The following is a 7,115-nucleotide window of genomic DNA, read 5'->3' as shown; positions in this document are numbered from 1 at the left end:
GGTCACCAGGCCACTGCGAACAGTCACTGGCAGGCCACCATGCGAGCCTACGTTAGCATCACTGGCAACTCTTTCACCACCAGGGTGGCGGAACCAACGGAACATTCCACCATTGCATACCCCTTTCCCTTCCGTTTCCCACAGCCTGTTGCCGCTGAAACTTCACACCTGGTACCACGCCTGTTACACTCAGCATCTATTGTGGGCAAAGGATATTAGGCACCTCACTTAAACCTCTTGACCCCCAAGATCCCCATCTGTGTAGCAGGGATGATGTTCCTGACTTGATAAAAATTAGCCCGGACGAGCCGTCAAGAGTGTTTCCGACCTCTTTCGCCATGTTGTCTCCACTGCCCGTGTGACATCAGCATCCACCGCTCAGAGCAGGATCAGTTGTGTACGTCCCATCTGTCTCCTCCTCGTCTTTAAGCCTAAGGGGGAGCACAGCTAATCGGTACCTCTCGCGAACCTTGAAAACAATAGATGACAAACACGTAAACAAATTGTGAAGGTTTGAAGCGAAGGAAATACAATCTTCCGTGTCCTTAAATCATCCCTGCTGTTCTAGTTCAATACTCGTTTCTCTCCGGGCTGCGAAGACCGTTTTAAGATGTGTAGTCAGAGTGAGGTTGTTCCTGACCGTGTTCGTGTGCAGCTGGGAAATCGGTCCCCCTCGCATCTGGCTCTGACTTAATAGCCAACAATAGCCTCTTCACGGTCAGAATGGGAGCCACAGGTCCTGCAGCAGATTCGGGGTTGGGAACTCAGGAAGGCTGTGTCACTGCTACGTGACCTTGATAGGCTTTTTCCTTTCTCGTGATGTCTACTACCTGTTCTCGCTTTCTTCCGCACGGTTCCCATGTAGGGACACGAAGACTTGGTCTGGGAGAAAGACTGCCAGGCGTTTGAACTTCTCCTGACAATTTTTCTTCGTGTCATGGCTTCATTCCCTTTGGCCAGCCAGTTAAGCATTTAATAAACAGTTACTGAGCGTGTGTTTTTTTTTTTGCAAAGAACAGTGTCCATATAAGGAAGAAAAGACGAGCTAGTAATTCATAAGATGTACCTACTTACAAAAATCCCTTATCCTTGAGAAGGATTTCTCTTATATGCATTCCCGTTATGGAGTTAGCATCCAAGATAGGGTAACATACATTTTATATACATCTTCTATAATTTTAAGATACTTAAAATTCTTTTAATGGTTATTTATTTTTGAGACAGAGAGAGAGAGAGGGCACAAGTGGGGAGGGGCAGAGAGAGAGGGAGGCACAGAATTTGAAGCAGGCTGTCAGCACAGAGCCTGACGCAGGGCTCGAACTCACGAGCCGTGGGATTATGACCTGAGCTGGAGTTGGATGCTGAACCACCTAAACCACCCGGGTGCCCCTAACATTAAGACTCTTAAGCCTACACAATGAGGAAGCTGGGCACAATCATCTCGAAAACCTCTTCCAGTTCTAGGAGACTAGCAGACCCTCTATCGGAATCAGGGATCACCCACGAACTAAACAATCCACGCCTAACACTGAAATTTGCTTCAAGGAAGATTCACCCACACATCGCTGGTTTTGCTCAGGCCCACAGTTGTTCCAGACCTAAGGATGGTAATTATGAAGCATGATGACCAAGCATTATGATCATGTCGACACGTGGTCAGTGAATCAAACCGAACTGGGAGTTTAGTCATGATTGATTTTCTTGGCATCCTGCTAGGTGATGACTGTTTTATAGGAGCAAATGAGTGGTTTTGTGAGTGGTGGTGCCATGTATCTCCGGCCAAACTGGTGACTGTGTCTGCCACCTGGGGTTTTGATGGCAGGAAGCTGGGTCCTGGTGTCCGGCCAGCTGACTCAGCCACAGCCTGGCCCTGGAGCCAATGGGAGTCCCCAGAAGACTACCAAATCTTCCTTTCAGTCTGACCTGCGAGGGTCTCCAAAAAACCTGTGCTAGGTTCTCTGTGTCATTCTGCTTTCCAGCTGAATGATCTTGGGGGAAAAAGTGGCTTCGTGTGATTTCTCTTGGTCCGTTTCTCCATTTGTAATACGAGGAAAATATATCTCTTTCACAGGGTGGTTGTGAGAATTATACGAAATTGAAAACTCCTAAACCATGGGGAGGGGCTCTGGGAACCGCTATTTTCCTTTCGCTTCGTCATCCTTTCCATCAGCTCTAGAGCTGGCGTGTAAGTTTAATTGCAACAATGATTCACCGGGGCCAAAACATACCCGCCCCCCGCCCCGGCTAAATCTGACCCTCCACCTACTCTGCTGCACCCACACAGCTGAACCTGCTGGAGAAAAGCACCGTCATGATGCCTGACTTTAGACTCATGGCCGCAAAGCACAAATGGGTTCCTGGCTGGCTGGCTGGCTGGCTGGTGGGACAGTGCAATCACTCTTCTGCTCCGTGACAATCGCCTGCCTTCCCTTCTCCCCAGTTTCATTCTGGGCTAAGGATCTCCTTCCCATCCAACGGGAAAATTGAGGTGAGTAGGGGACAGCTTCCACAAGGCCCCTCCACTGCACCTGTGTGTATATGGTGTGTGCCTACGAGGGTACCTGTGCTCACAGCTGCCACCTGCCTTTTTGTCTGTGTGGATGAACTCTCCTCGCTGCATCCATGGCCTCCCTGGGCGTAAACTTCCATCCCTCCTTGTTGATTCCCCCTGCAAGCCTCCCCTCTTTCTTTTGCATCAACAGATTTTGCTCTCTATTGGATTTTTCCTCAACATAAACATGTTTTTTTCCCCCTCCCATCCAAAAACAAAGACTGTTCCACTTCACTTCTCCCTCAGGTAGGACCCCACTCCTTGCTTGCAAAATTCACTTAAACATTTGTCTTGTCCTTACTGTCTCGGGTGTTTTCTTCTAGTCTCTCTTAAACTCCCTGGAGTCAGGCTTCCCACTCCACCACCGCCCTAAAGTGACTCCTGTCATGGTTACCGATGAGCTCTGTGTTAGTCTAGGAGTTATTTTGTAATCTTCTTGTCTGGTCTACCAACAGCGTTTAATACCGTTGGTCACTTGGTCATTTCCTTTTCTGAGAATGACTTTCCTCTCTGCTTTGCTTCTGCGTCTCTTGGATTTTCTCCAGCCTCACTATCACTCTTTCGTCTCTTTACTTGTTTCTCCTTACTTCCTCAAACACTTAGGAGCACCGGTCGTACAGCAGCTTTATCTTCCCAGACGCTGAGGCCAAATATTTTGGGGTCACCTGTGACTCCTGTCTTTCTCTCATTTCCTGCATCTAATCCACCTGTAAATTCTCTTGGTTCTACCTACAGATGGATTCAGAATCGGACCTCTCAACATCTAGGCTGCCGCCTTCCCGTCCAAGCCACCATCTTGTCCTCTGTGAATTATTGTAATCATCTAACTGAGCTTCCTGCTACTTCTGTCCCCTACCATCTTGTCTCATTGGAATGGCCCAAGCCACTCTGGTAAGGTGGGTGACGGGCCATCTCATATTTCTTCCACATGGTCCAATGGCTCCCACTTCATTCAGAGCAAAATCCAGAGTCCTTAAAATGGTCTGCAAAGCCCTGCATGATGGGAATCTCAGCTGGTTGGGATCCCTGGTGCCTCCCATGTTGTCAGGTTCCAGTGATTTGTTCTTGGCCCTCACCCTGACTTTATGTGCTGACCATATTCGACTCAATTGATCATCTACCCCTCCCTCCTTTTTTTAAATGCTTTCTCCATTTGTCTTTTGAAATCCTGGTTTGAAATACTTGGTTTTGAAAATACTGGTTTTGAAATACTTGATTTACTGCTGACATCACTGGCCTGCTTCAGATGAACTCGCCTTGTATCATCCTTTTTCTAGCTTCCAAATGTTGTGTACCAGGGCTTATACCTGAGTGTTTTCGTTCCTCTCACTTATTCCCTATTCCCACGCCTTTCAATATCATCTGTATGTTAATGCCCGTGAAGTTCATGGCTACAGCATTGGGCTCCAGGTTTGTTCATCCTGTTTCTATCCTACATCTCTCTTCTATTGTACCTTTAGGCGTCCAAAGTCAACTCAAAGTCAATATATACAAAAGGCAGCTTTTGATTTTCAACCCTACATCTATTACTATCTTCAAGTTTTCCCATCTTAGGAAACATGCCATTTTCTTCGTAGTTGCTTAGGCTAAAGACCAGGGAGATTTTTGCTCCATCTTTTTTTCTTATCGTACCTCCAAACCCATCAGCAACTACCGTTGAGTCTGTATTTGAAATACATCATGAAATCTGACATGTTTAAAGAGGGGGAAGGGGTGCGCCTGGGTGGCGCAGTCGGTTAAGCGTCTGACTTCAGCCAGGTCACGATCTCGCGGTCCGGGAGTTCGAGCCCCGCGTCGGGCTCTGGGCTGACGGCTCGGAGCCTGGAGCCTGTTTCCGATTCTGTGTCTCCCTCTCTCTCTGCCCCTCCCCCGTTCATGCTCTGTCTCTCTCTGGCCCAAAAATAAATAAACGTTGAAAAAAAAATAAAATTAAAAAAAAAATAAAGAGGGGGAAGAACGGATGAGTGGATAGATGGATGGATATGGGCCTAACTTTTAATCTCCTTCTATTCTTCTGGGAATTATTCTAAAGGAACTCTTTAGAATATAAATGGAGGGCCGATTTTCTGGAATGTCCCACATCAATTCAGTAGGTTCCACTGTGTACAGTAGGCGCCCAACTAATATTCATTAATTTCAGAAAAAAAGCATTATCAAGCCGTAAGATAAGTAGACCATCTAATACAATTTTCCCTAAATGGCTCAACTGTTTCACAAATATGCTAAAATAATAAAACCCCATCAATTTAGAGAAATATACAACTATGCCCATCTTAGAGCCAGGGAAAATGAAACACTGAAAAGTAATGTAAGTTGCACAAAGTATGGTAATGAGTCACTTAGTTATAAAAGGTAAGAGTGGGAGTAAGTAGACCAGTTAGGAGGCAATTTTAACAACCTAGGCAAAATATAAGAAATTTTCACTTATAGCATAGATATGTTTGGGGTAAAGACGTCTACAAAGCAGATATATTTGCAGATATATTTGCAGATATCAAAGCAAAAAGTATTACATTTTATCTCTGAGGTCTATTATCCAACTAGAAGCATGTGTTCTAATAGACTTTCTGGGCAGTCACATCTCACATTCCTTCTCTGTTATGACAAAGTAATGAGGGAACACAATGTACAGATTTCACCTCAGGCAGCAGATTTTATGGCTAGATTTCATAGTTGGTTCCGAAGTTATTTATTCACATTTTGATCCAGGATCTTAGCTATTTCACCTGTGTGGGTTTCCATTTCCTTATCTATAAAAGTGAAGATTTCAGAATGGAAAGGTATAAGCTTGGAAGGGTACTTTAATCTTTTTGGGTTTTAGTTTCCTCACCTGTAAAATAGGGTCTATTGAAAATCCCTTGGCACCCCCTGCCTGCCAAAGAAATCAGAGGAAGGGAAACAAGGCTAAATGAATAGTACTTAAATAACAGTTACGTCTACTGCATGCTGAAAATTGTATTGGGGTGCTTTGGGGGAAATTTGAGTACAATGAACAGAACAGTTTCTATGGCAGTGACTTTTGAGTCTCTAATGTGGTCCTGTACCCTGTAAATGACAAAGAAGGAGATACAAAATGCAGTATTGCTCACATTCATTGGATCAGGTAATTTTCTTTTCCTGTAACACAGATTAATTTCTTTAAAAAAACTTTTTTTTTAATGTTTATTTATTTCTGAGACAGAGAGAGACAGCGTGAGCAAGGGAGGGGCAGAGAGAGAGTGGGGGACACAGAATCCGAAGCAGGCTCCAGGCTCTGAGCGGTCAGCACAGAGCCCGACGCGGGGCTGGAACCCACGAACTGTGAGGTCATGGCCTGAGCCGAAGTCGGACACTCAACCGACCAAGCCACCCAGGTGCCCCTAACACAGATTAATTTCTTAAGACACATTAGTTTTTTGTGGAAAACAATTTGGAAAATTGTCCATAGTTAACTACTTCCTAAATGTATATTCTCAATCTCCAAATGGTTCTGTTCTTTAGCACAGTTACCCGTGTTTCAATTCAATGTGATCTTACGTCTACGTCTTCCGACATCATGAGAAAGTACTCTCTGATTCATTATATAAGGTGGTCTAGCTTGAGGATACTATTCATGACAGTCTTTAATTCCCATTTTAGGTCAAATGTTTGAGGCTGGCCTCCTGGAGGCTGTGACTGAGAGAAGGAGGCAGCCGTGCCCAGATCTGGGGGAAGAATGCTTTCATCAAAGAGGAGAGTGAGAGCAAAGTCTCCGAGGAGGAAGAGAACCACCAGAGACGAGGGGACCCTGGTGCAAAGTTGGAGAAACAGGGAGGGCCGTATTACTCCAGGGCCTTGAGGGCTTGGTCGGACCTGGAGCCAGTTTGAGCGCTCACAGTTTTCTCTTTGGGCAATCTGGAATAGAGAATAGCAGAATGGATTTCAGTTTGGAACAGTCTCTTGAAAGGGAAGGGCATTAACTGTGGAATTGGAGTAGGGGCAGGAGGGAAGACCTCCCCGGCCCAGGAATGAGAAGCAGAGAAAGTCGGTCTGCAGAGAAGGAGAAACAGCCGTGCAGAAAGGAGCCGAGACCAGGGAAGCAAAGAGAGAAAATCCTGATTGCTTTTAGCTTCTTTGTTCCAGCACCTTCCATGAGTCCCTGCTCTAATCCTTCCTTTAAACTGCATGAATGAACTGCATTCATTTAGTCAATTCGCCTTTCTTGCTTAAGCTAACTTGAATTGGATTTTATTACTTACAACAAAAAAGCTGTTAATCGATGCACATATAATTTCTGTGAGTTTGACGTTCTACGAAGCAAGTTAACGAAAATCGAGTCATGTATATGAGTCAGTCCCAGCTAAGAATCATTTTGCCAGATTTGGTTTCTTTGGTTTCTTCTGTGGGAGTAGCTAAAACACTGAAAGAGTAAAAAAAAAAAAAAAAAAAAAAAGGGACAAAAAAGGGAAGGAAAACCCCTATGACCGCAACTAATTCCTTTCATATAAATATGTTTTTCGTATGTCCATAAAAACCCTTCTGTTTACATTCTATCCTCTTAGGCTTATTTTGCCCATATTTTTGAGATTTGATCACATCTTTGTCC

At 44.9% G+C, this 7,115-nt stretch overlaps 1 long non-coding RNA gene across 1 annotated transcript; it reads left to right on the top strand.

Moving 5' to 3' along the window:
- The first annotated feature begins 5,737 nt into the window (after positions 1-5,737).
- LOC147572443 (uncharacterized) lies at positions 5,738-6,889 on the top strand. Its single transcript, XR_015246183.1, has 2 exons — positions 5,738-5,904; positions 6,170-6,889. It is a non-coding gene; the product is annotated as an uncharacterized LOC147572443 (long non-coding RNA).
- Positions 6,890-7,115: the final 226 nt, after the last annotated feature.

The sequence above is a fragment of the Puma concolor genome, chromosome E4, assembly GCF_028749965.1.
Source record: "Puma concolor isolate L17-30 chromosome E4, mPumCon1.1.hap2, whole genome shotgun sequence".
NCBI classification, from domain to species: Eukaryota; Metazoa; Chordata; class Mammalia; order Carnivora; family Felidae; genus Puma; species Puma concolor.
Note: the sequence above shows the minus strand (reverse complement) of the source record. Positions and strands in the feature narration are given on the sequence as shown.